General features: G+C 40.3%; 1 protein-coding gene across 1 annotated transcript in view; it reads left to right on the forward strand.

The window, feature by feature from the left end:
• The first annotated feature begins 7,718 nt into the window (after positions 1-7,718).
• The window catches only part of Cdk4 (Cyclin-dependent kinase 4), a 624,877-nt gene continuing 605,526 nt past the window's right edge, over positions 7,719-27,069 (forward strand). Inside the window, exon 1 of the mRNA XM_067148010.2 lies at positions 7,719-7,880. The gene's annotated coding sequence lies outside the window, so the exon portion shown is untranslated. The remainder of the gene's footprint in view (positions 7,881-27,069) is intronic.

The raw sequence follows: 27,069 nt of genomic DNA on the forward strand, positions 1-27,069 counted from the left end.
ATGCTGTAGTTTGGCTTCCCAAGTGGCGCGAAATAAACCGAGGCCTTTATACTTCCTTTCGGTGTATATCATGTGATCCGGAACGTCTGCTGGTAGTTGTAATAATTCTTTAGTTCCACTCTTCAGTATTTTATCAGCATCTGATAGAAAAGTTTTAGGTATCTTGTTTAGGGGAGTAACTTGGAGTGGGTAAATAAGAGTAGGTGATACTGAACTATTTAAAATTGAAAATTTCTGGTCAGATTGCAGCAATGGTGAGTTAACAAGGGTGTCAATCTTGTTTCGTGTCTTGTCAAGTACGGCTTGTGGATCCAGTTTAAGTTCATTGATGAAATTCACACCTAAGTAACGAATGGCACTTCCGTTGCACTGTGATTTAATTTCACAGTCGTCATTAATGATGATATTCTCCTCCGTTAGATGACCTTTTCTGATAGAAAGACAAGCTGATTTTGAAGCGCTGATGTCCAGGCCGAGTTCCTTAAATCTTTCTATGGCGATCCTAGCTAGTTCGGCAGCAGATTCAGTGTTTTTCCCAAATATTACCGTATCGTCAGCGAAACACATTATAGTGAGGTTAGGCTCCTCGTTTGCAATCGAGTAACCGTAATTCCTTGCTAAAGAATCTTCAGATAGTTCTTCCACAATATGATTGGTAGCGATGTTAAATAATGCCGGTGACAAAGGGGAGCCTTGAAGCACACCGCGATTAATTTTGATGGGTTTTGTTCCCTGTTTTCGTGTCTGTATCTGTGTTACGTTTCCTTCTTGTAGAGCAATTAGCAGTCTCGTCAATTTTTCTGGCACTCCGACCGACTCCAGTGTGCTCTGGAGGTGCGCATGTCCGACGTTATCAAAAGCTTTGCGAACGTCGAGAAATATAATGCATGCATCGTTCTTTTCTTGCCTAGTGTGCTGTAAAGCGGCTTCCAAAATTGAGGTATTTATGTAAGTACCGGGTGTATTGGTGAAACCCCTCTGATTATCATGAAACACAACGTAGTTCCGAAGCTGTTTATCAAGAACTTTCTCGATAACCCGTCTAATAACTGAGCATATAGTAATTGGACGCCAGTTACTGGGATCATTTACATCACCTCCTTTATGAACCAGAATTGTACGGGCTTTCTTGAAAGTCGATGGTACTAACCCTGTTGTTAGCATTCTAGTGGCGATGATTGCGATTATCTCTGAAATCGTGCTGTTTTTAATAGCTCGGACTATTACGTGGTCAGGACCGCTTGCGGTGTCTATCTTGATTTTCTGTGTTGCCTGAATAATGTCTTCTTTAGATATGACCGGGTTGTATAGGTCGTTAGTCTCCATGAGTTCACTCTCAGTGCCTTTTTGAGGGTATTCTGGTCTTTTGTGGTTGTTCGGCCTAGAAAATATGTCCGAAAAGTATGTGTGCAGTACATCTTCTTTCAGGCTGCAAATTGGTTGTTCGTTTGTAAATACATTGCGTATGGCTTTTCGCCGCTGATTGTAATAGTAGAACTGAGTGGATTCATACATGTACTTCCTTCTTCTGTTTTCTCTTCCCCTTTTCGTTGATCTTTCAGGGTTTGAAGAGGTCCTATATGAACATTGGGCAGAATTAAGTTGGCCTTTTCTTCTCAGTTCATAATATTTCTGGGCGGGGTGTTTCGGCCCGGGAAGAATATGTGGTACTGAAGCTAAGAATTGGACAAAGTCATTAACGGCCTCGTCGAAGTGGTCGTCAGTTAGGTTTTCAGAAAACTTTGATTTCCATTTGATCAGATTGCGGTTGTACTCATCCATATTCGGAGCTGGAGTAGTAGCGGTATTGGTTGTGGTTTCATTGGACTGACGATCCTCTGGGGAATTTGGTAAAAAGCTGATTTTACTCTGCTTCTTGACCAGGGTATCTCTGTGCACTGCAGGGTGAGCTCTGCTAACGTGTATACTTACGCCCCTATCGGATCGATAATATTTTCCACAGTGCGTGCATTGTACAGCGTGTGATTGTTGTTCGTTGGAAAGATTATTAGCCATATTATGAACATGTATATGTGACCATATAACTTACGACTGAAATATTCTTGTCGATGAGCTGTTATCCAGAAAAGAATATAAAACGAGCCACGTGATCTTCTAACATCACTGCCGTGTCGACTTGATTTTCTGAATGAGGCAACGGAATACTAGAATATATGACAATTACATAACATGTATAAAAGTCAACCATACTAAACTCATCAACTATCAAAAATCTACACCCACGAAAGATTTAAAGACTATATAGGTACATTACGTCCATTATAATGGCACCGAGAAGTATACATTCCATGACTTATGCAACGCTGGTGAGTGCATGTAGAGTGTCTGTCTTCATGGTTTCCATGGCAGGGATGGCAAATAAAACAAGATGACTGACACTTAGGGCAAATATAGTATACACGTAAACCGAGTGTCTCAAGTTTCTCTCTAAGTAGCGTTATCTATGGACTGTCAACGAAACAAGATGGCTGACAATCAGAGCACAAAAGGCACAATATATTTGTATCAAAAACCAACACTAAATGATCCCAGATCTACCAGATAACATCAACATACACTCAACACATCCCACATCATCACAAACACTACCTGGAAGCCACAAATGAAGTACAGTTCCCTTCCTCAAACAGAGATACGACGGACGAAATCAACCACGGCCATCTGATCATTAATACGCTCTTGTACTTCCGATGAGGCCTGCTAAGGACCACGTGCCAATTTCAATTCTGTTTCTCATACTTTGTTGTTTTCTCTTCCGCTCCTTCCAATATTCTTTCATCATTTCACTATGCTCTTTCCTTCTGTTCTCGGACCACTTCGCAGCAGGCTTCTTGTTCAATCTTCCTTGGAATCCTTCCACACTTACTACCCTCTTTCTAAAAATTTCTCTGTCCATAATTTCTTCTTCTCTTATGTTATTTCTTTCTAAATCTTTCTTTACTTCTTGAATCCAGCTAGTTGTTGCCCTCTCTTTCCTGATTTATACCGGGCGAGTTGGCCGTGCGCGTAGAGGCGCGCGGCTGTGAGCTTGCATCCGGGAGATAGTAGGTTCGAATCCCACTATCGGCAGCCCTGAAAATGGTTTTCCGTGGTTTCCCATTTTCACACCAGGCAAATGCTGGGGCTGTACCTTAATTAAGGCCACGCCCGCTTCCTTCCAATTTCTAGGCCTTTCCTATCCCATCGTCGCCATAAGACCTATCTGTGTCGGTGCGACGTAAAGACCATAGCAAAAAAAAAAAAAATCCTGATTTACCAATCACCGAATTTGAATTCAACGTACGGTTTTCTAGTGGTTACGCATATTGTACGGTAAGTTCCTTAATTGCTTCAACTTATTTGCACTGGGTATAATAATAATAATAATAATAATAATAATAATAATAATAATAATAATAATAATAATAATAATAAATAATTAATAATAATTTATTTATTATTATTATTATTATTATTTTATTTTTATTATTATTACTATTATTATTATTATTATTTTCTACTAGTGGCATGTCGCACCGACACAGATAGGTCTCATGGGGACGATGGGATAGGAAAGGCGGAGGAGTTGGAAGGAAGCGGCCGTGGCCTTAATTAAGGTGCAGCCCCAGCATTTGCCTGGTGTGCAAATGGGAAACCACGGAAAACCATCTTCAGGGCTGCCGACAGTAGGATTCGAACACACTATCTCCCGGATGCAAGCTCACAGCCGTGGGTCCCTATCCGCACGGCCAACTCGCCCGGTATTATTATTATGCCAATGAAAGAAGTGAGTGGTTGCATCGACAAGGCATTATTATTATTATTATTATTATTATTATTATTATTATTATTATTATTATTATTATTATTATTATTATTCAAAATAATACATAAGTGAAATGTAAAAGGAAATCATCATGGTGGTGTTGCAAACAGCCAAGCTCATGGGGAGGAGGAAAATGATGTTGGTGAAATTATGCTTGAGGAAGTGGAAAGGATAGTAAATAAACTCCATTGTCATAAGGCAGCAGGAATAGATGAAATTAGACCTGAAATGGTGAAGTATAGTGGGAAGGCAGGGATGAAATGGCTTCATAGAGTAGTAAAATTAGCGTGGAGTGTTGGTAAGGTACCTTCAGATTGGACAAAAGCAGTAATTGCACCTATCCACAAGCAAGGAAACAGGAAGGATTGGAACAACTATCGAGGTATCTCATTGATTAGTATACCAGGCAAAGTATTCACTGGCATCTTGGAAGGGAGGGTGCGATCAGTCGTTGAGAGGAAGTTGGATGAAAACCAGTGTGGTTTCAGACCACAGAGAGGCTGTCAGGATCAGATTTTCGGTTTGCGCCAGGTAATTGAAAAATGCTACGAGAGGAATAGACAGTTGTGTTTATGTTTCGTAGATCTAGAGAAAGCATATGACAGGGTACCGAGGGAAAAGATGTTCGCCATACTGGGGGACTATGGAATTAAAGGTAGATTATTAAAATCAATCAAAGGCATTTATGTTGACAATTGGGCTTCAGTGAGAATTGATGGTAGAATGAGTTCTTGGTTCAGGGTACTTACAGGAGTTAGACAAGGCTGTAATCTTTCACCTTTGCTGTTCATAGTTTACATGGATCATGTGCTGAAAGGTATAAAATGGCAGGGAGGGATTCAGTTAGGTGGAAATGTAGTAAGCAGTTTGGCCTATGCTGACGACTTGGTCTTAATGGCAGACTGTGCCGAAAGCCTGCAGTCTAATATCTTGGAACTTGAAAATAGGTGCAATGAGTATGGTATGAAAATTAGCCTCTCGAAGACTAAATTGATGTCAGTAGGTAAGAAATTCAACAGAATTGAATGTCAGATTGGTGATACAAAGCTAGAACAGGTCGATAATTTCAAGTATTTAGGTTGTGTGTTCTCCCAGGATGGTAATATAATAAGTGAGATTGAATCAAGGTGTAGTAAAGCTAATGCAGTGAGCTCGCAGTTGCGATCAGCAGTATTCTGTAAGAAGGAAGTCAGCTCCCAGACGAAACTATCTTTACATCGGTCTGTTTTCAGACCAACTTTGCTTTATGGGAGCGAAAGCTGGGTGGACTCAGGATATCTTATTCATAAGTTAGAAGTAACAGACATGAAAGTAGCAAGAATGATTGCTGGTACAAACAGGTGGGAACAATTGCAGGAGGGTACTCGAAATGAGGAGATAAAGGCTAATTTAGGAATGAACTCGATGGATGAAGCTGTACGCATAAACCGGCTTCGGTGGTGGGGTCATGTGAGACGAATGGAGGAGGATAGGTTACCTAGGAGAATAATGGACTCTGTTATGGAGGGTAAGAGAAGTAGAGGGAGACCAAGACGACGATGGTTAGACTCGGTTTCTAACTATTTAAAGATAAGAGGTATAGAACTGAATGAGGCCACAGCACTAGTTGCAAATAGAGGATTGTGGCGACGTTTAGTAAATTCTCAGAGGCTTGCAGACTGAACACTGAAAGGCATAACAGTCTATAATGATAATGAATGAATGAATGAATGAATGAATGAATGAATGAATGAATGAATGAATGAATGAATGTGAAATAGTTTATTTGGAAACAAGTGGGTTTTTTCTTACATCCTTTTAATTTTTTTTTGTGTATTACCTAGTATTCCAATTGTGTGTACCAGAACTTGGTGTACCAACTGAGTGTTAATTTTTCTGCAGCCCGTCAAGTTAGAATTTTGTTCATATCCAAGTCATCATTTCTAGTCAAGCGGGTTGGGCAACTTAGTATTTCCCACTTGTTCGCAATCTGGACTCATTAATGTGTGTCAAACCCAAATCATCTCCTTCAGATACCCACTTGTTCGCAATCAGGACGACACCTTCTCAAGAGAATTTTAAAAGCCTGCTGCATCATGAATTAAAAGTTCTGACATAGGTGTTCTTTCCAAACTTAATTCTACTCACCTTTCCAGTATTTTTCTTTGCCACAATTTGCGTCTGCGCTTTTCTCTAATCGTACTGGCTAAAACAATGAAACCTGCAGCTGTATTTTCTTCTCCCTGTCCCTTTCAATTGTAACCTCACAAACAGCTGTTTTAGTGTGGACACAATGTTGAAGAAGTTTGTTAATAAAAGTTTATTAACATGTGGAGAAATGTTTACATTAACATTGTTTATTAACTTTGTTTCCTTTGTTAACTTTGGTGTGGACTAAACATTAGGTGTCCTGAGACTGGTGGTGGTGGTGATTATTGTTTTAAGATAAAGTACAACTAGGCAATCATCCTCTATATAACAGTAATCAGAGAGAAAACTGGGAGAGGTACGACACTTCAAAAATGAAGGTATCGGCCAAAGAAAGACAAGGCCCACGAAGGGCGTGAACATGAAAGACTCCCTAGGCCTCGAGTGCTCTAATACCGTCGGGGTCGGAAAAGAACAAGAGTTGACCATGGGAGCTCGGATAGAATAGATGAAAGTGAGGAGCCTGGCACAAGTAAGTGGAAGCAATGCCAGGATTCAACTAAGGGCCCCGTGGTCGCCAACCCATGCTCCCAAGTTGAAAGTCCTGGGGCCCCTTTTGGTCGCCTCTTACGATAGGCAAGGGATACTGTGGGTGTTATTATACCACCCCCACCCACAGGGGGTTCTGAGTCTGGTACTAGGATAATTTTCCATGAGACTGCATACGAGTAACTTATCTAGAATTCTGAACTGTGAAAGGATAAATAATTTAATAATATAAACAAAATAACTATAAAAACAAATTTACGAACAACAATAAATTTTTTTCCAAATTGAAATTCATGTGAACGTTCTGTATATAGCTGACCGATCGCTGGTCAAGATGACAGCTCTCTTGACATGAATTCCCTTTCAAAAGCTTAGTCCTACTGTAGAGGAGTCGAATATTTTTGTATTAGTTTAAGAAAAATCAAAATTATATAGGTACTAGATTTTAAATTATGATTACAGAAATGTGAAATATTGCTTTTATACTGGAGAGAAGTATTGACTTCGGGAAATCCCCGGGTTTATGGCGTGCAGTTTGCCCCATCGCTGGTCAAATTGACAGCCCACTTAACATGAAGTCACTTTTAAAAGCTTAGGCTAATCTAGTGGAATCGATCATTTTTGCATAAAGATTTAAGAAAAAATCAGTGTTGGATACTAAGTTTTAAATTATGGTGGCAAATATTTATGAAATCTGCATTCATACTGAGGTGGTGTATTGACTTCGGGAAATCCCCAGGCTTAGAGTTGTTTCGCTAATTATATCGAGCAGTTTGCCCTGCCTCGCTAATATTTGCTTATGTTACTAAACGACAGAGCGCCCTCTTCTTCATTTTTGTTTTGAATTAGGATTATGCGTTCGGCCAACAGATGTCGAGTATACGGTAAGTTTGAAGTGGTTGAAAGACCATCCACTATAAAAGGATGAGAAGTTTAGTTAGGGTTTCTCGTCTTCTTGCCTCAAGTTGTGATATTTATTGTCAAAATGATGGTTTATTTACATTTATAATACTTATTTGTTGCTCTTCCATAGTACTTAGACCATTTTCTTTAGTAATAACGATACTGCTACAGAACTTACAGGTTATGAGGAAGTACCTGTTTCGAGTGGCATATCTTTGCGACTCGTTATGTCTGGAATGCCATTCATTGCCTCACTGGGTCAGTCGACTGGAGGGGATCTAGAAGCAGTGTCTCGAGCAGTATGAACCTTGTCGTGTGCTTGTGTGGTGTGGTTTCTTGCGAGACTGAAGTGCTCCCCGTTGCTATGTGAACTGAAATCGAACTTTTACACCGCCTTACGTGTTTTGATTAAGCCTAAATCACAGCCTGTGGATACTTAAATCAACGAAAGAACTTCAGCTTTGCAAAATTTAAGGTTAGTTAAAAGCTCTTTGTCTTAAAGAAGAGAACACATAACCTCTCCCTCGTGTTCATCCTTTCCTGCTAAACTTCCTGTTTTTGTTTTGTGCTCATTGTTGTTGTTTGTGCAGACGTAACAATGAGTGTTATGTCTAGATTGAACCGTAGTTGCGGACAGTATCAGTTACCTGTCATATTTAAAAATGTTAGGGACTGTAATTGCCTAGAATACCGGCTTATTTTTCATATTTATAGAATTAAAACTCATTAATTATAATTTTAAATTAATATACACATAATGTCAAAATTTAATGTAATTTTTAAAAAGAGATAAATTTGTTCATCAAACCATAACTTTTTTTAAATACTTGGGAAGTGTTTTCTGTCGCCACATTTCTTGCATTTTCCAGTTAATTTTCTGGGTAAAGAAAACTAAACGGCGTAATTGTGTAATTTTTATTTTACCGTTTGGGCTTTGTTTTGTCTAATACACTAATAATGCGCCTTTAGATCACATTTATGTGCGATACAGTGATGTTAAATGGAAATTATACTTGTACATCGGATTGTTGTGTTTTTGGTATTTTATGAAAATTTTTATTGTGTTTGTTTCTTAATTTTCAAGAGATACCACAATATTCTCTTGCGTTGTTACTAGCGTCGGGAAAAATTATTGCGGAGGTGAAGTATAATTTTTAAGTAAGAATTTGGTGCTATTTCCTAATTAATACAGTATTCTTCAAATTTTCGGAAAGTTTTGGACAGCAAGATCGTGATAAACTAGTTAAAACCAGTTGCGACGCACATATGCAGAAAACATTACGTCACGTTTGACGTATGAATTAAATTGTCATTTTCTCTATTCCCATCATAAGTTAAATGTAACAACTAATTAATGAACGCTTGAAATTTTGTTATATTGTCTTTGTGAGTAAAAACTGCATTGATATGCATAAATTGTATCCATGTTGTGGTATGAATAGTACATTTCTAGAACAGGATGTTTTCAACCTTGAGGTATTGGAACGCAGAGGATTTGAAGGGTAAGAGTTCTTATGTGAATTTCCATTACTACTGCGTGTTACATTTAAGTTACCAGTTGTTAATTTATGCAAATCATAGTTCTTTGCAAGCCACTGCAGTTGATATCACTCTAAATGTTTAAAACAATAGGATGCGTCGTTGTCAGTTAGCAACTCGTTCGGTCCAAATTTGATTGCAGACTGGATGCTTCCAGGTAACGGTAATTCGTAAAAATATGCAGTTCGAAAGCTTGTGTGACATCATTGCCCCCTCTGCTGCATATATTCTCTTTTTATATGGTTTTTTGTTACTCTCGATCCGAGAATTGTTTTATCGTTGCACTTCTGTCTATCGATGTTGGTAATACAGTTGATAACATTATTTGTACGTTTTCGCTTATTTGAATGAAATATATTGAGTAGAAAGGTACATTATGGATATATAGCTTATAATTAATATGTATTCTTTCAACTTATCGCCTCCTGCATTTGTTTGCTATATAAAAAGGGGCGTTCAGGTTCTGAATTTTTTTTTTAACTCGAGTGGAAATTGTCGCCCATTGATCCTAGTTTTCAGAAATGTCGATATCGGTGAGTAATTCTGCAGTTTCTTTCTTATGGTAAGATCTGACATCATTGTTAGCCTGTCGTCTAATTCTTTGGTAATGCTTAGAGAAATGTTCATGACCTCTTGGATCACGGTTTTCAAGTTGGAGAACAATTTGTATCGAGTCGAATTAAGCCCCACTCTTGTAACACCGTCCAAATATATTCTCCAGTAATGTTCTCTTACATATACTGTTTAAACATTGATATTGCATCTAGGGAGGATGTACGAACTATAGCTTATTTATTGTTGTAGTTGAGACTCTTTTGACAGTGTTCGTATCAATCAGCTTTTTAGATACTTTTACCCAAATTCGAATAAACTGTTTAGTACATCGTTCCTTCCTTCGCACGGCAAGGAAGAAATTAGCCCTTCCTTTGTCTGCTGCGTTAAGTAGTGGAGTATCTCTTGTGGCTGCCCCAGCGCGAGATTTCATTACTTCGCTTTGACAGTGTAGACTACCTCTTCGGACGTTTGCGACACCGCAAAGCTTCTAACCAATATATTACTTCGAATGCTTGCTACCAGTTCTTTAGAAGCTTTTTTTAAAAAATTTATCAGGTGTTCTATAAAATACATTAAATCCCTATATTTTTCTTTACCATGCTCGTATATCTTCATTATAGTGATCTGATGGCAGTTCGTTCTGTTCTTTTTATCGCCTTAGCGCACCGAGCTGTCGTAAAGAATGTAAAATTGTAGAAACGTAGCCTATTTTTCTTTTTTTATTCTTTGTGTATATGTTATTAGCCTAGTATTATTGGTAAAACTCTCCTATAGATTGTTTTAGGACTGTCATTAGTTTAAAGTTGATATAAAGTTCTGCATTCATTCGTTCATTCATTTATTCAGTTTGTCCTCAGGCGTAGTAAGTGGCAAAAAACTCGAGAGTAGAAAGATGGTAGTGGTAGTGATTATTTTAAGAGGAAGTACAACTAGGCAACCATCCATATAACACTAAACAAAAAGAAGAAATGGAAGGAATCAGACACTTCCAAAAATGAAGGTATCAGCCAAAGAAAGACAAGGGTCAGGAAGGGTGTGAAAATGAAAGACTCCCTAAGCTTCGAGTGTTCTTAAACCGTCGGGTTCGGAAATGAACAAGAGTTGAACAAGGGAGGTCGGATAGGATACATGAAAGTGAGGAACCTGGCACAAGAAAGCGGAGGCAATGTCAGGACTCAGCTACGGGCCCCGTGGTTGCCAACCCACGCTTCCAAGTTGAGAGCCTCTGGGGACCCTTTTGGTTGCCTCTTACGACAGGCAGGGTATACCGTGGGTGTTATTCTACCGCCCCCATCCACAGGGGGTGAGTAGAAAGAGCACCCCGAACGTACCAAGTGGTAGATTTCGCAGAACGCGTTGCTGTATGAACGTAGGCTTGCTCTAGTGGGCCATGCGACTTTTCCAGTGTGACTGAAATATATTGCGAATAATAATAAAAACTTTTCTTAAATTCCGACGCACTTTTTTGTTTGTTTGTAAATGTACGTAAGATACTTTTAAACTATACATTTATTCTGCTAACTATTCTTATATGATTTAATATAACTACTGTAGTAGCCTATACCTTTCACGAGTTGTACATTTCCCAAACAACTGCAGATTTGGGAACAGTGAATACAGAGCTCAGACACATTCAACATGTAGTTTCATGGTGTACGGACTAGTATTTCTTGCACAGTATCGTTCTTTGGGAGAACGACTGTTGCTATATTTGCTGGGTAACCCTATGCGTATTTCCTTTTGGGGATATATGCTATAGTACAACATCCACAGCACATTTTTTTAAAAGTCATTTGTTATTTTTACAGCTCCTGCAGTCAGTTTTCTGGCCATCATTTAGAAAATATGTATGTATATTTGAAGCTTTTTCTGTGACTGCCGCATTAATTTTTTTTTTCAGGAAATGTGGTTATTGAATCCCATGAGGTTCCTTGCAATGATAAACTAATTATTCAGTTCGTCCTCAGGCGTCGTGAAGTGACAGAAAATTCCAGAGTAGGAGGAGCAACATTGAGGATGGCCACTGAGATATCTAGTCGGTTCTGAAATGAGGTACTCCCATGGACCATAGACACACTTCAGAAACGTCAATAACCTGACCTTAAGTTTTTAAATGAAATTTCGTCTGGATGAACGAGAACTGAGTACAGTTTGTAGAGATGTAAGTTACTGGTGGATTCATTCAAAATCATCGTCACCATATTTGTGATACGGTAATTGAAATATTTTATGATACGAAATGCTGTGGTGACTTATGAGCTGCTCATTGTTACCAGTATACACTTTCATTCATCTGTCTCAGTCTTATTCTTGGCTTTGGCAATGTGAGAGTGACTGAGGTATGAGCGATGCTAGTAATGCCATTCCTTGTGCAGCCATTCCCTACTATGAGTGGTGTGAAAACGTTGCTCATACGGTCGGTTGGTGCATGCATTTCAGGGGGCTTGGCAGACAGATAGGCCTATGTAATAACTTGTACCTCAATGAGGAAAAGCAACGGGCAACTACTGTACCTCACTCCTCATTTCCCTAGTACGCCTCTTCAGTGATGCCTAGGCCATCTATGACAGTTAATGGTGGAGCTGTTGTGGATCCAACCAGCCTTCGGGCTGAGGAATGAACGTATGTATACTTTATAATTGATCAGTACGCTGTGTGCTAGTCCATCTTCTGCATGGAACAGCTTCCCATTATTTGCATAATATTGTAAATAAAGTTGTTTCTTTCTGCTTGTTAAGTTGATAACTTCATTATTATAGGCCAGTAGGCTACAGTTTGAGACTTTTAGCAGATGACATAGATGTTAGGTCCCTTTAAACAAGCAAGCAATTTGGGACTTGCTGTCAAGTACGTCAGAATACCGTGAGTGGTTCAAAGCCGTAGTATGTAAGAATTCAAAGTATGATTTGACTAACTGTCGATTACTGGTTACACGTTGGTATGTTTTCCAATTGCTGCTCTAAATGCATTACGTAAAAATGCTCAAATGCTGTGTGTACTTTATCCACGCATGGTAATATATCGCTTCTTGCGGATACTTACAAGACGATTTTTCTATGGTCCATGGAAACTGACTAAATATCTCAGTGCATGTGCAGTTGTAGAGTCTGTAATAATTGCGTGCGTCTGCAATTATATAACCCAGTAATGAGAGATGCTTTGGACTTTTTTTTAAAAGAAGAAAAAGATCTATAATTGTCCTATCTTGGGGGAAAGCAGTACTCAAGTAAAACTCCATCCTAATGTACAGTGATCCAGAAGTGAAGTTTCAGTTAATTATTGGCTCCTTATCTTCCCATCTTTTCAGTACGTATAAATGGAGTCATATATATGTCCGGCATTTCTTCTTAACATCAGCGTAGTCCTTTGAATCTAACTCTCGAGATGTTAAGTAGAGTTGCAAAAACACACACATACAGACTCGCCTTCCAAAATAAGTAGCTCAGATTTCAACCACTGTCCTACAACTGCTGTCGATCTTAGGACACGTCAGAGGGTCTTTAGCCCAGAAAGGAGTTTCCTGAGGATGGTATTCAGTTGTTTCCCATTTTCACACCAGGCAAATGCTGGGGCTGTACCTTAATTAAGGCCACGGTCGCTTCCTTCCCAATCCAAACCTTTTCCCATCCTTGTGCCACCGAAAACCTTCAGTGTGTTACTGCGACGTTAAACCATTAGAAAAAAAATATGAAAGGCGTTCCTTTCCTTGAGATCTACAGACACAGATTTTCCGATTAAAGCACATCAAAATGTTAACAGACTGTCGGGATTTGATTGAAGAGGAGGAAAATGTTGAATCAGCAGGAGGCCTGCTACTCAGCAAGTCGGTCAGTAAAAGGCAATGCTCTGGTAGACTGATTATACATCAATACGAAATTGTGGTAACTGTATGACAGTCCTGTGTGGAAATACTTGGTATTTTGGGAAATCATGAACCTTTTACTCAAATTTTTTCCAGCTGTTCCTTTTAGAGCTAGCATGTATAACCAAACGCAAAATCATCTAGTTTTCCAATCGTTAGTGTGTGGAATTAACAGCAGCTTGTAATCGTGTATACGCGATATGGGGTGAATTGAGCTCAGTCCTTCTGTTCCCAAGATAGCAGTTCGCACTCTGGTTGATGTCTGTGTTTAAATGCAACTCCTTGATAAATGGCGTATGGCTTTAAGTGCCGGGAGTGTTCGATGCCATGTTCGGCTCGCCAGGTGCAGGTCTTGACGAGGATGAAATGATGATGAAGACGGCACATACACCCCGTCCCAGCAAAATTAACCAGTGATGGTTGAAATTCCCGACCCTGCCGGGAATCGAACCCGGGACCCCTGTGACCAAAAGCCAGCACGCTAACCATGGAGCCGGAGAACTCCTTGATGTTGGCTTTCGGCACATGTAAGAACTCTTCGACGTTTCAAAATGATTGAAGGGTAGGCTATATTTGTAAGCAGTGTTCTTTACTATGGCTAGCCAGTATAATTGCTTTAGATGGTGCAATTTCAATGAGTTATCAGGAACAGAGGTAAATGTCGCAGTTTCTTGAATCACCTCTTGTGCGCATTAGCACCGATGAGGACAATGCGCAACGCACACTTCCATCGATATTTCTCCGCTATTTCAGTCACTTAGTACGATGATTTCTCTACACAGCTACACTTGCTTGCAACCAATAAGGAATGATCTTCATTGGGGTAATCATTTTAACGAGGTTGTTAAGAAAGGTTACATATCTCTTCACATGATTATGACAGTATTTAGGGGTTGTAGTAAGGATGTAAAGAAAGGAGAGGGCGCGTAAGTCTCTGTGGCTGCAGTGTATGGGACTGCGTGGTACGAGTACTGGGAAATCTTTCGAAGGAAAGCAGCACGGTTTGTTCTGGGTGATTTCCAACAAAGGGGCAGTGTTGCGAAAATGTTACAAACTTTGGGTAGGGAAGACTTGGGAGTAAGGAGAAGAGATGCTCGACTATGTGGTATGTTTCGAGCTGTCAGTGGAGAGCTGGCGTGGAATGACATATTAGACGAATAAGCTTGAGTGAAGCTTTTAAAAGTAGGAAAGATCATAATATGAAGATAAAGTTGGAATTCAAGAGGACAAGTAGGGGCAAATATTCATTTATAGGCCGAGGAACAAGAGTTTAGAATAAATTTTCAAGGGAAATGTTCGATACATTTCTAAGTTCTTTGAAAATGTTTAAGAAAAGGCTAGGAAAACAATTGATAGGAAATCTGCCACCTGGACGACAGCCTTTAAATACAGATCATTGATGATTGATTGAACCAGTCGTTTCAGGTGGACAATTTTTTAAGGATTGTTTATTTTAGGATTTGTTTAAGTTGCCACTGTCGGTTCGTAGTTTTTGTCTTTCGTTGCGCTGGAAAGTATTGTCGTTTCATTCATATCAAATCAGTTTATGCTAAAAGAGGGAGGATCATGACAGACGAGGAAGAAGACGACGGTCGGCCAAAGGAATTTAGAGAGAGCTCAAGGAGAAGGATGCAAATAAGTGGAAACCATTCAAGACTCAGCTAGAGCTCCGAGCTCCGTACTCAGTACGTCCATTCTTACTTTAGCCCCTGGGAGCCAAGTTGTCATTAATTTCGCTCGACGTTTGCTGACTTGTTCAACAACAATTTTTTGCTTTACATCGCAACGACACACACAGGTCTTACGGCGACGATTGGATAGGAAAAGGGCTAGGAGTGGGAAGGGAGCAGCCGTGGCCTTAATTAAGGTACAGTCCCAACATTTGCTTGGTGTGAAAATGGGAAACCACGGAAAACCATCTTCAGGGCTGCCAACAGTGGAGATCGAACCCACTATCTTCCGGATGCAAGCTTACAGTTGCGCGCCCCTAAGTGCACGGCCAACTCGCCCCGTCTGACTTGTTCAAGAGAGGTGCGCTGCCAGTAATTGTTTTATTTTTTTCCCTCAGTTTGTTTTAAGTAATTGCATTTATCTAGGCCTACATTTGATGCGTATTGAAGGAAACCGACTTTGTTTGCTGGTACACCTGTAACTTCGGTGTTGCTGCTAAAATGTTCTCACTCAGAATATTTTTTTCCGTTTTTGTTGAAATTACGAGTACAGTATACTATTTTCTTAACTGTGTACGCAAGGGGGGGGGATGAACAGATTTAACCGCCCCCTGATTCATTTGAATTTCTCTTCTAAAAATTTGAAACATTACAGTAAATATTAGGATTAATTGGCTATGTTTCTTACATTCAAAGTAACACCATCGACCAGAAACAATAGTAGTAGGGGTAGGAAATTTAATTAAAACACTAGGTAATTGCATTTGAATAACTCATTTTAAGAACTTACTGTGGATTAGCAGACGTATAAAACAGCCAAAGTGAAAGCTTAAAACTCGTAATTGGGATGGTGTAATGGTACGTATGGGCATCTGCTTTCTGAAACTCGGGTGCGGCATTGAGGAGTTATCAGTGCATATCACGCTACATTTGTCAATTAAATTACCGTATTATTCATTCATTCATTCTGTCGGCGGAGGAATGTTAACATACTGGAAAAAAAATCCCTGAAGTCGCATGAGAAGTTCAATTTTGCTAATCAGAATGAAAATTGAGCGTTTTTATTGCTTTATCGGTAATATCCGCAAGAATTGTGAAGAAAGTCCACTTCAGAGTTAAAATTAGTTCCTGTTTGTTTCATTTGTAGCCTACTTAATTCTGAGGGTCACTGTGGAATAACTATTCTTGCCTTTAAATAAACTGGTGATTTTAAAGTGCTTCCGTAACGTTGTAGTAAAATCAGCTTACTCATATTTTATAATATTAAAGTACACTGGATCAGGGGGAGTTACTGGGGGGGGGGGGTGTCAGAGAACCCCCATGGTAAATTTACAAAAGAAAATAAACAGAACCTGACGATAAGCAAGTGAAAGTCGACCAGTGGGTTGGCTCTTTTGAATATTCAGAGACATAATTGTAAAACCAGCAGATCTGTTGAATCTATTTTGTAAGAAGTCTCGCAAGTTGGATTTTATATTGTAAACTGAACAAACCGTTCGCTGTAAAACTTGATCATATTTTTCTTGTTCTGTCTTTTAATGCATGATTTTTGTAAGGTATCGGTACTGCAATCTGAATATCAACATAATTCAAATGTATCAGTGTCCTTATTATAACAATGTATGCGCGCACCATACACGCACAACCATCTTCACTATGTTCCATCATCTTATTGTTAACTGTAACCCCCGCCCAGTTGGTCCATCCTGGCTACGCTACTGCACTGGATACGCACCGTCTGTGATAAGATTCGATGTCGTGCACTCGAGCATAGGAAACAAGCGTTTAAGCAGTTTCACTAAGGAAACAACTTTACAGAATGTTTTAGCCTACAGACATGATGTTTGCAGTTGACTATACTTCTTCTTTAAAGCATTTTCCGAACAGCATCAGTTTGTAGGTCGTTAAGGGTAAAGTAACTCCTCCCTGTTTAGTCTGCCGGCATAGGCAGGCAAATATTGAACTATAATCTACGGCCACGCCTTTCCCGACACCAAAAACCCAATTTTATTCATTACAAATGCACTCGTATGCGCAGGAAGATTGGTTATCAGAATTTCGCTCTTGACGCGTTTTCCCCTGGAACAGTGTCCTTTCCGGCTTAATCAAATTATTATTATTATTATTATTATTATTATTATTATTATTACTGTACTATTATTATTTAAAATGTATTTTCAAATTCCTCCGCTTAATACATTAAAAAATATTTTCATCTTTGTTTCCGCATGATTTGTTCAGAGAGCATCCTCTTAAAACAACAATCACCACCACCACCTGAAATGCTTACGGCCCGTTTAAGGTTAATATACGTTCTACATGCTGATCTGAGCATTTTACTAACACCGTTTATTGTTTTTATTCCTGAAAAGAATGTATAAAGACGTCAAGAAATGGAATGGCGTATAGCTTTTAGTGCTGGGAGTGTCCGAGGACAAGTTCGGCTCGCCAGATGCAAAGTCTTTTGATTTGACAGCCGTAGGTGACCTGCGCATCGTGATGAGGATGGAATGATGATGAAGACGGCACATACACCCAGCCCCCGTGTCAGTGAAATTAACCAATTATGGTTAAAATTCTCGACCCTGCCGGGAATCGAACCCGGGACCCAGCACGCTAACCATTTAGCCAGGGAGCCGTACGCTAACAAGAAGTTTTATCGTGTTAGAGCATGTCCAGAACTGTCTTTGTTGACAGTAATGTGTTTCAAGAGGAGTCGGTTGGGGAGAAGGGTGAAGAAATGGGTAAAACCCCTAACGGCTGTTAAAGTATAGAAAGGAAGGGACATACAGTGCATAATTGTAGACAAATTTACTCATGCATTACTAAACTTCTAATGAGTACCTCATATAATGTAGGCAGAGTATGCCTCTTCTGAACATTCTTTAATTTTGTATTCAGTGCCATGAAAGTTTTGGCTCTGTAAGACGTATTTCGTGAGTACATGTGTGTGATGTATGTACATCTCAGTTACTTAAAGTAATAATGTTACTGTAGCTCGTGTTTGTCTTGACTAATTGTTATTGAAAATTAATAAAAGCAACTTGAGAGAAAGTATGAGACTATTTGATTTTTTAATATCACGTGGAGGATCTGTGTCCAGTGTTTTTAAAGGGAAGTACAACTTGAGTAAAATGAATGAAGCGCATCGGAATATCGGCAAAAAAAAAGCATGTAGGGCGTGAAAATAAGATTCCCTAGGCCTCGCGCACCCGAACCAAAATAAGTCTGATAGGAAAGATTTGAGTAAGGAGCTGGCACAAGTCAGCGCAAGCAACGGGACTCGTGGTAGTCGTTACTTGGGAACTCCTAGGGGGACCTGTCATTATTTCGTAGCAAAATGTACAAGATGTCAAATGGACTGTATCGCTATTAACCTATCCAAGGCTTTTGGTAGGGTAGATCATGGGAGATTACTGACGAAAATGGGGGCTATTGGAGTAAATGAAAGTGTCTGAATGGATGGCTAAATTTTTATGAAATAGAACTCAAACTTGGACTGGATGAAGCATTATCTGATCCTGTAACGATTAGGAGGGGTCCCCTAGGTCAGTATTATTGGACCTTTATATTTTTTCGTGTATATGAATATGAGTCTGCCTGCTGTCATTTCTTGATGGATATAGTAATTTTGCATCCATCTCTTGGCACAGGCCAGAGTAAAGTGTAGCTTCCACCGAAGTACCAGTCAACACCCATGGCTGTGACAATATGGAACCTGCTGGGGTATGGGTAGTGGTGAGTACTGACATTCAGAGCATGACGAGTGCATCTGAGTGTTATGAAAGGTGTTGCTCATAGGGTCAGTCGTGCTGCAATAGTACTTTCTGACTCAGTGGGGAAAGCAATGGCAAACTACCTCACTCCTCATCTTGCCTAGTACGCCTCATTCTGGTGCTACCATTGATTTTTGGGGTTTCCTTATAATCGCATAAAAATCGCATAACCCTTGATGGTGCTATTTGAGGATCCAACCAGCCTCTGGGCTGATGACCTAACAGATAGACAGACAGACAGATGAATATGAGTAGTGAACTGGAATCACAGACACAGCTTTTTGCAGATGATAATTATATTGTACAGAGCAGTAAATAAGTTAAAACACTTTTTTTTTTTGTTTTGCTAACATACTTATTTTAACGTCGCACTAACACATCGAAGGTTTTCGGCATCAGAGGAATAGTTAGTGTTGTAAGCCACTGCAAAAAAGATTCGACATTCCTGTGAGATAGTAAACGGAATGAAAAGTCAGAAGTTTCACAAAGAGGAAAAGTCCTACCAGTTTTAATTACAGTATTGATAGGGTGATAGTACCTCATGGGGCTCCCTGTAAGTATTTGGATATATAGGGAAAGTTCTTCATTCACGTTAATGAGGTTGTAAATAAAGGTTGCAAGGTTATGAGGGTATTTAGGATGTAAAGGAGAGGGGTCACTTACAAGCCGGAAATATTTAATTATAATAGATGAATTAAAGTCTTTCGGTTTATTCTGTTGGTTCTTTAGGAAACTTATTTTCGTGTAGAAAAAGGAGTTAAAATAAATTATACAAACGTGGAACCTAATACTTGCGTGACCTCGTTGCAACAGCTTTCTCCGTAATACGGTTATTATGATCTCTACCTACTTAAAAATGAATGATGAGCACATTCATTTTATACTGTATCTTGGTGCCCTTCGCCAATAGTTACGAAATCTAGAATAACTGCCTATAACTGTATATGCTTGTATGAACTCGTGTGCAGCTTGCATCCACTAAAACAGCCCTTCTTGCATTTGAAATTGCTTCTACCCTACCTGCATACTGTTTGAGCCGTATGTATATTCAAAAGAAACCCGTTTCCTTGTTAGAGAGGCACCACGTGGGGTAGGAAGGGTAGAACAGCTGACCGTGACAACCGAACATTGTGTGCTCGAGTCGAACTTTTTCAGTTTCAAAAAGCGTTTTTATTTTCCAAGGGCATTGTTAGTAAGACAGACGCTGCTAAATACTCTGATAAAGCATAGATGTTATTGTATGGGGGACTGGCGTAAGCAGGATTAATATGATTATGCCTCCTTTTTTTAAATGCCTTGGATACTCAGACTTTTGTAAAACTTGTTGCTCTGTCCTTTATAAGAAGTAAGCTTTAAGTAAAGTTACCGTATATTGGATACATTTCATATATTTACCCATAATATTTGGTGAACTTTCATTTATGAAGGTGTTGAAATAAATGCTGAACAGTTGTTACATTATTTTTTCACTTTTTCTGCCGTAACTCTCTGCCCGGTGTATTTTCATCCTCTGTTTCCTCCTGTCTGAGATCCTTTTCTTTAATCACCGGCTCCTCCCTTGTTTCTACGAGACATTTGAACTCCTTGACTAGTTGTGTAAATGGACGCTGTGTCGTCGTCTTTCACCCTCATCTTAGCCAGGTTCGTTCTCACTTCCGAAACCACTTCGGCTCTGCATTCCTCTTTCTGAAGAATTCGAAGATTCTTTTCATCAGTCTGTTTCTGTTCATAGAACAGTACCCTTCTCTTCCTCATAAGTTCAACACATTATCATTATTATTTCGCTGTCAGGGTCTTCTAGGGACCACGAGACAATTCCAATGTTTCATCCTTTGCTGTTCCTTCTTCCTCCAATACTCGTTCATCTGCTCACTATACCTCCTTTTCCTCTCCTGGGACCATCTTGAGCGTTTTCTTTTCCTCCCGACCTTGGAATCCTCCCATTTTTAACACTTTCTTTCTAAAAATCTCTCTCTGTTGCTGCTGCTTCTCTTATACTGCATTTTTTCAAATCTTTCTTGACTTCATGAATCCAGGTTGTTGTTGACTTCTTGTTCCAAAGATATTTTGAAGACCTGTTTGGTTAACCTGTTGTATTGGTATTATAAATTTACTCATTCGGAACAAATATTTCAGATTCCCTATGGGAATCAACATCTGTATCTCATGGCCAAGCAGGCATCATTTTTTGATAATGCGACAAAGTCTCTCATAGTGCATTGGCACTGCCGGTGGCTACAATTAGCCTACGTAGTGGCCTCCACGGTATGCACTGGCCATGCGTCTTGGTAGGTGTGTTAGGTACCAACTGATGAGCCCAGCCTAGCACACGGGGCGAAACGCTGGCAACCAGGAAAGAGTTAGCTGGAAAATTCTGTATAAATCCATTCTGTATAAATGTCCAAAAAATATAAATCGCCTTTTTCGCATTGTATCTGTTATATTTTCTATATTTCACCATTACTTCTTGATTTCCAGAGTTCTGTAGTTCTTAGCGAACCTAGTATTTTCCGTATAATTTTTCTTTCTAGTTATTATTATGATGATGCGTTGAAGGGATAATTGTAAGCATGGCTGATTATTTGTCATAAATTAGAATAAACACGTGATCAGCGTCACAGAGTTGCGTATTATAAGCGCGTGGGAATTATTATTGTTGTTCATGTTTGTGGGTTACTGTAGTCACGTCCTAGTTCGTGAACCATGGGCAACGGCTGAGTGGCCTAGTAAGTGGTCCTGAGAGTCGGGATACCAGTTGCTATGGAATGGGAGTGGGCATCTCGGACATATTCTGAGTCGTGGTCCTCCTTGTGCTCAGGCGGCTAGGACTATACAATCCACCGGTGGTCCATAACCCGTTAGAGGAGAGATCCTCACTTGGACTATGTGCAAGTAGGGCAGCATCCTGCTTCATGAATCGACCGAGCTCGGAACATTTTAAGCAAGCCTCGGACCTATGGGAGTAACGGAGTCCCACTCCCATTTGACAGGCGAGGGACTCCTTGGAAACAACTTGGCGAACGAAATGGAATTCGATGGGGAGCTATCAATATTAATGGGGCTTATGGAAGAAAGAAAGTAGAACTGGCTGAGTCAGCAAAGAGGATGGATCTGGATGTGCTAGGAGTAAGTGATATTCGGGTAAGGGGAGATAACGAGGAAGAGATAGGAGATTATAAAGTGTACTTGACGGGTGTTAGAAAGGGAAGGGCAGAGTCTGGGGTAGGGCTCTTTATCAGGAATACCATTGCACGGAACATAGTTTCTGTTAGGCACGTAAATGAGCGAATGATGTGGGTAGATTTGTCTGTTGGAGGAATTAGGACTAGAATTGTGTCCGTGTATTCACCATGTGAGGGTGCAGATGAGGATGAAGTTGACAAGTTTTATGAAGCATTGAGTGACATCGTAGTCAGGGTAAACAGCAAGGATAGAATAGTGCTAATGGGCGATTTCAATGCGAGAGTTGGGAATAGAACTGAAGGATACGAAAGGGTGATTGGTAAATGTGGGGAAGATATGGAAGCTAATGGGAATGGGAAGCGTTTGCTGGACTTCTGTGCTAGTATGGGTTTAGCTGTTACAAATACATTCTTCAAGCATAAGGCTATTCACCGCTACACGTGGGAGGCTAGGGGTACCAGATCCATAATAGACTATATCTTAACAGACTTCGAATTCAGGAAATCTGTTAGGAATGTACGAGTTTTCCGGGGATTTTTCGATGATACAGACCACTATCTGATCTGTAGTGAACTAAGTATCTCTAGGCCTAAGGTAGAGAAAGTGAAATCTGTCTGCAAACGAATAAGGGTAGAAAATCTCCAGGACGAGGAAATTAGACGGAAGTACATGGATATGATTAGTGAGAAGTTTCGAACAGTAGACATTAAGCAGGTTCAGGATATAGAAAGTGAATGGGTGGCATATAGGGATGCTGTAGTAGAAACAGCCAGGGAATGCCTTGGAACAACTGTGTGTAAAGACGGGAAAAGGCGAACATCTTGGTGGAATGATGAAGTGAGAGCAGCTTGTAAACGTAAAAAGAAGGCTTATAAGAAATGGCTCCAAACAAGGGCCGAGGCAGATAGGGAGTTGTATGTAGATGAAAGAAACAGAGCGAAACAAATAATTGTTGAATCCAAAAAGAAGTCATGGGAAGATTTTGGTAACAACCTGGAAAGGCTAGGTCAAGCAGCAGGGAAACCTTTCTGGACAGTAATAAAGAATCTTAGGAAGGGAGGGAAAAAGGAAATGAACAGTGTTTTGAGTAATTCAGGTGAACTCATAATAGATCCCAGGGAATCACTGGAGAGGTGGAGGGAATATTTTGAACATCTTCTCAATGTAAAAGGAAATCATCCTGGTGGTGTTGTGAACAGCGAAGCTCAAGGGGAGGAGGAAAATGATGTTGGTGAAATTATGCTTGAGGAAGTGGAAAGGATGGTAAATAAACTCCATTGTCATAAAGCAGCAGGAATAGATGAAATTAGACCTGAAATGGTGAAGTATAGTGGGAAGGCAGGGATGAAATGGCTTCATAGAGTAGTAAAATTAGCGTGGAGTGTTGGTAAGGTACCTTCAGATTGGGCAAAAGCAGTAATTGCACCTATTTATAAGCAAGGGAACAGGAAGGATTGCAACAACTATCGAGGTATCTCACTGATTAGTATACCAGGCAAAGTATTCACTGGCATCTTGGAAGGGAGGGTGCGATCAGTCGTTGAAAGGAAGTTGGATGAAAACCAGTGTGGTTTCAGACCACAGAGAGGCTGTCAGGATCAGATTTTCAGTATGCGCCAGGTAATTGAAAAGTGCTACGAGAGGAATAGGCAGTTGTGTTTATGTTTCGTAGATCTAGAGAAAGCATATGACAGGGTACCGAGGGAAAAGATGTTCGCCATACTGGGGGACTATGGAATTAAAGGCAGATTATTAAAAGCAATCAAAGGCATTTATGTTGACAATTGGGCTTCAGTGAGAATTGATGGCAGAATGAGTTCTTGGTTCAGGGTACTTACAGGGGTTAGACAAGGCTGTAATCTTTCACCTTTGCTGTTTGTAGTTTACATGGATCATCTGCTGAAAGGTATAAAATGGCAGGGAGGGATTCAATTAGGTGGAAATGTAGTAAGCAGTCTGGCCTATGCTGACGACTTGGTCTTAATGGCAGATTGTGCCGAAAGCCTACAGTCTAATATCGTGGAACTTGAAAATAGGTGCAATGAGTATGGTATGAAAATTAGCCTCTCGAAGACTAAATTGATGTCAGTAGGTAAGAAATTGAACAGAATTGAATGTCAGATTGGTGATACAAAGCTAGAACAGGTCGATAATTTCAAGTATTTAGGTTGTGTGTTCTCCCAGGATGGTAATATAGTAAGTGAGATTGAATCAAGGTGCCGTAAAGCTAATGCAGTGAGCTCGCAGCTGCGATCGACTGTATTCTGTAAGAAGGAAGTCAGCTCTCAGACGAAACTATCTTTACATCGATCTGTTTTCAGACCAACTTTGCTTTACGGGAGCGAAAGCTGGGTGGACTCAAGATATCTTATTCATAAGTTAGAAGTAACAGACATGAAAGTAGCAAGAATGATTGCTGGTACAAACAGGTGGGAACAATGGCAGGAGGGTACTCGGAATGAAGAAATAAAGGCTAATTTAGGAATGAACTCAATGGATGAAGCTGTACGCATAAACCGGCTTCGGTGGTGGGGTCATGTGAGGCGAATGGAGGAGGATAGGTTACCTAGGAGAATAATGGACTCTGCTATGGAGGGTAAGAGAAGTAGAGGTAGACCAAGACGACGATGGTTAGACTCGGTTTCTAACGATTTAAAGATAAGAGGTATAGAACTAAATGAGGCCACAACACTAGTTGCAAATCGAGGATTGTGGCGACGTTTAGTAAATTCACAGAGGCTTGCAGACTGAACGCTGAAAGGCATAACAGTCTATAATGATAATGTATGTATGTATGTATGTATGTTGACGTTGTCAGTTACCCTGTGTAAGAGAGACAGATTTTAACTCACCTCTCGCTTCAAATTGTTACGTACGTCTGAATATATTGAGTGTATCGAGTTCTGTTACTACTGTTACTACCGTCTGTCAACCACAGAGCAAACGCATCAAAAAATGTAGTGGTTGAGCTGTAAACCTGTTGTTGGAACGCTTGGGAATGATAGGGTAGTTGGCCGGTGCCCCAACAACACGACCCCATGCTCTGCCCCTGCAAGGTCGACAGGCAGGCAGGGGGTGGCATTCCTCGCATGCCAGGTAGCAGCAACAAACCCCCAGGGAAGGACACGGAGTCCTTGGCTGCTTACTATGCCTTCTCCACTAAAATGAATGGTCCAGGCTTGTTAGTACCGCTGACCGACGTTTCTGAACATTCCTTGCCTCGCGTGTATCTATTACGAATTATAGTGTTCTTGCTTGCTAGGAAGTTCGATGCGTACCATAACAATAGAGATTTGTCTTGAACGTTGACATGCGGACTCTTCCGAAATGAGCGAATATCTCTGCTCAACAATTCGCTTAGAATCAGTAGTGGCTCGTAAGAAGGTTCGCATATTTAATATCGTAAATTTACAAGATTAATATAGCAGTTTCCTAAGGATATTAACTCGTTCTGATATAAAGATAAGCATTAAGACAAAACATATAGAAGTCAGTGCTGAGGTTGCAGAATTTTTATAGCGAAAATAAAATTTCAGGCTTGAATACCGGACAAAACAATTTGGCTTTACAAGATCGTTCCTGATAAATGTTCAGAAGTGGAAGTGGCCTTCCCAGAGCCGTGATTTCAAGTTTGTTTTCCCGTAATCGGATACTTGAAAAGTTTAGTTTCCTGGAGAAATGTTGCTGGTTCCAGGCCGGTTTGAAAAATGGAGAGAAGTGTGAGAATGAGACACAAGGATAGTGTGACTGATAAAGAAGGGTCGTGTTTTGACAAAGATAGAAAATAAATTACCTATAATTTTTGTAGCGGTTTCTGCATTTTTCAAAAACACTTCTTCACTATAGCGTAGGGCTAGCTTTTGCTGGTTCACTCGACAGAATAAATCAACCGGCTGGGCTGGCTATAGCTCCCTTATGCTGTAAGCCAAGAAAGCCGAATAGTATAATTTCTGATTTTATTCTTAGGGCAGGAATCGTTGGGAAAATTAGTGGGTTCAGAGTATCATTGAGCTTAATGAGAAGTCGCGCCTGCATGTACGGTGTATACAGTGATCGAAGAAGCTCGTTCGGTGGCCATGATCGTCTGAAAGGTCTGACACTGTAATTAACCGGTTCGAGTCCCGTTGGTGGAAAAAATGTCTCCGTCAGAATGTTGGCCATGAGGTTAGGAGAGGCGGTGCGGTGTTATACCGTATCTGATCACTAGATTGCGTGTCGAAAACTTTGATTCATTTCCAAGGACCTCCGCTGTGTTCATAACGAGTGAGAGCAACACTGTTGATGGGTAATTTGTCCGCCGGATGGTGACGTTAAGCCTTGAGCAGGCCCCCTTCATGTTATTCAACAGGATTAGGCTTGATGCTGACACCGAATTTCACCCTCCCCCTATCTCATCATCATCATCTCACACCCAGACCCGGAGGTCGCCCATGGGTTTCAAGTAGAGAGCCCTTCACCAGGCGAGCCGAACAGCTCGACACTCCCGGCACTAAAAGTGAGCGAGGAACGAATTGGTTTCCTTTTTCAGTTCTAGAAGCATTTTGCCACTCGTGCATCTTCTTAATACCTGTTTAACTTATATTTATCCTCTTAATTTAACACTTATTTTTAGGTATCCTTATGTCAGCTCTATCTCTGTTTTATGAAACCCTGAAGTTTGTTTCTGTTGAAATTTTTAAGATATGTGAGGGGAGGAAGGTAATTAGGCACTGCCTGAACTGACCACGAACCACAAGTGCTAAGACAGATAAGCCCTTGTGGTATTCTTTGTCTCTTAACAAGGGTGACATTCCAGTGGTAATACCCGCACTGTAAGACTTACTCTAAAGGAAGTTAGTGATGTAAACTAAGACGACCGATCTCGATAGCTGCAGTCGCTTAAGTGCGGCCATTATCCAGCATCGGGAGATAGTAGGTTCGAACTCCACTGTCGGCAGCCCTAAAATGGTTTTCCGTGGTTTCCCATTTTCACACCAGGCAAATGCTGGGACTGTACCGTAATTAAGGCCACGGCCGCTTCCTTCCCACTCCTAGCCCTTCCTTGTCCCATCGTCGCCATAAGATCTGTCTGTGTCGGTG

This window comes from Anabrus simplex, chromosome 5, assembly GCF_040414725.1.
Source record: "Anabrus simplex isolate iqAnaSimp1 chromosome 5, ASM4041472v1, whole genome shotgun sequence".
NCBI classification, from domain to species: Eukaryota; Metazoa; Arthropoda; class Insecta; order Orthoptera; family Tettigoniidae; genus Anabrus; species Anabrus simplex.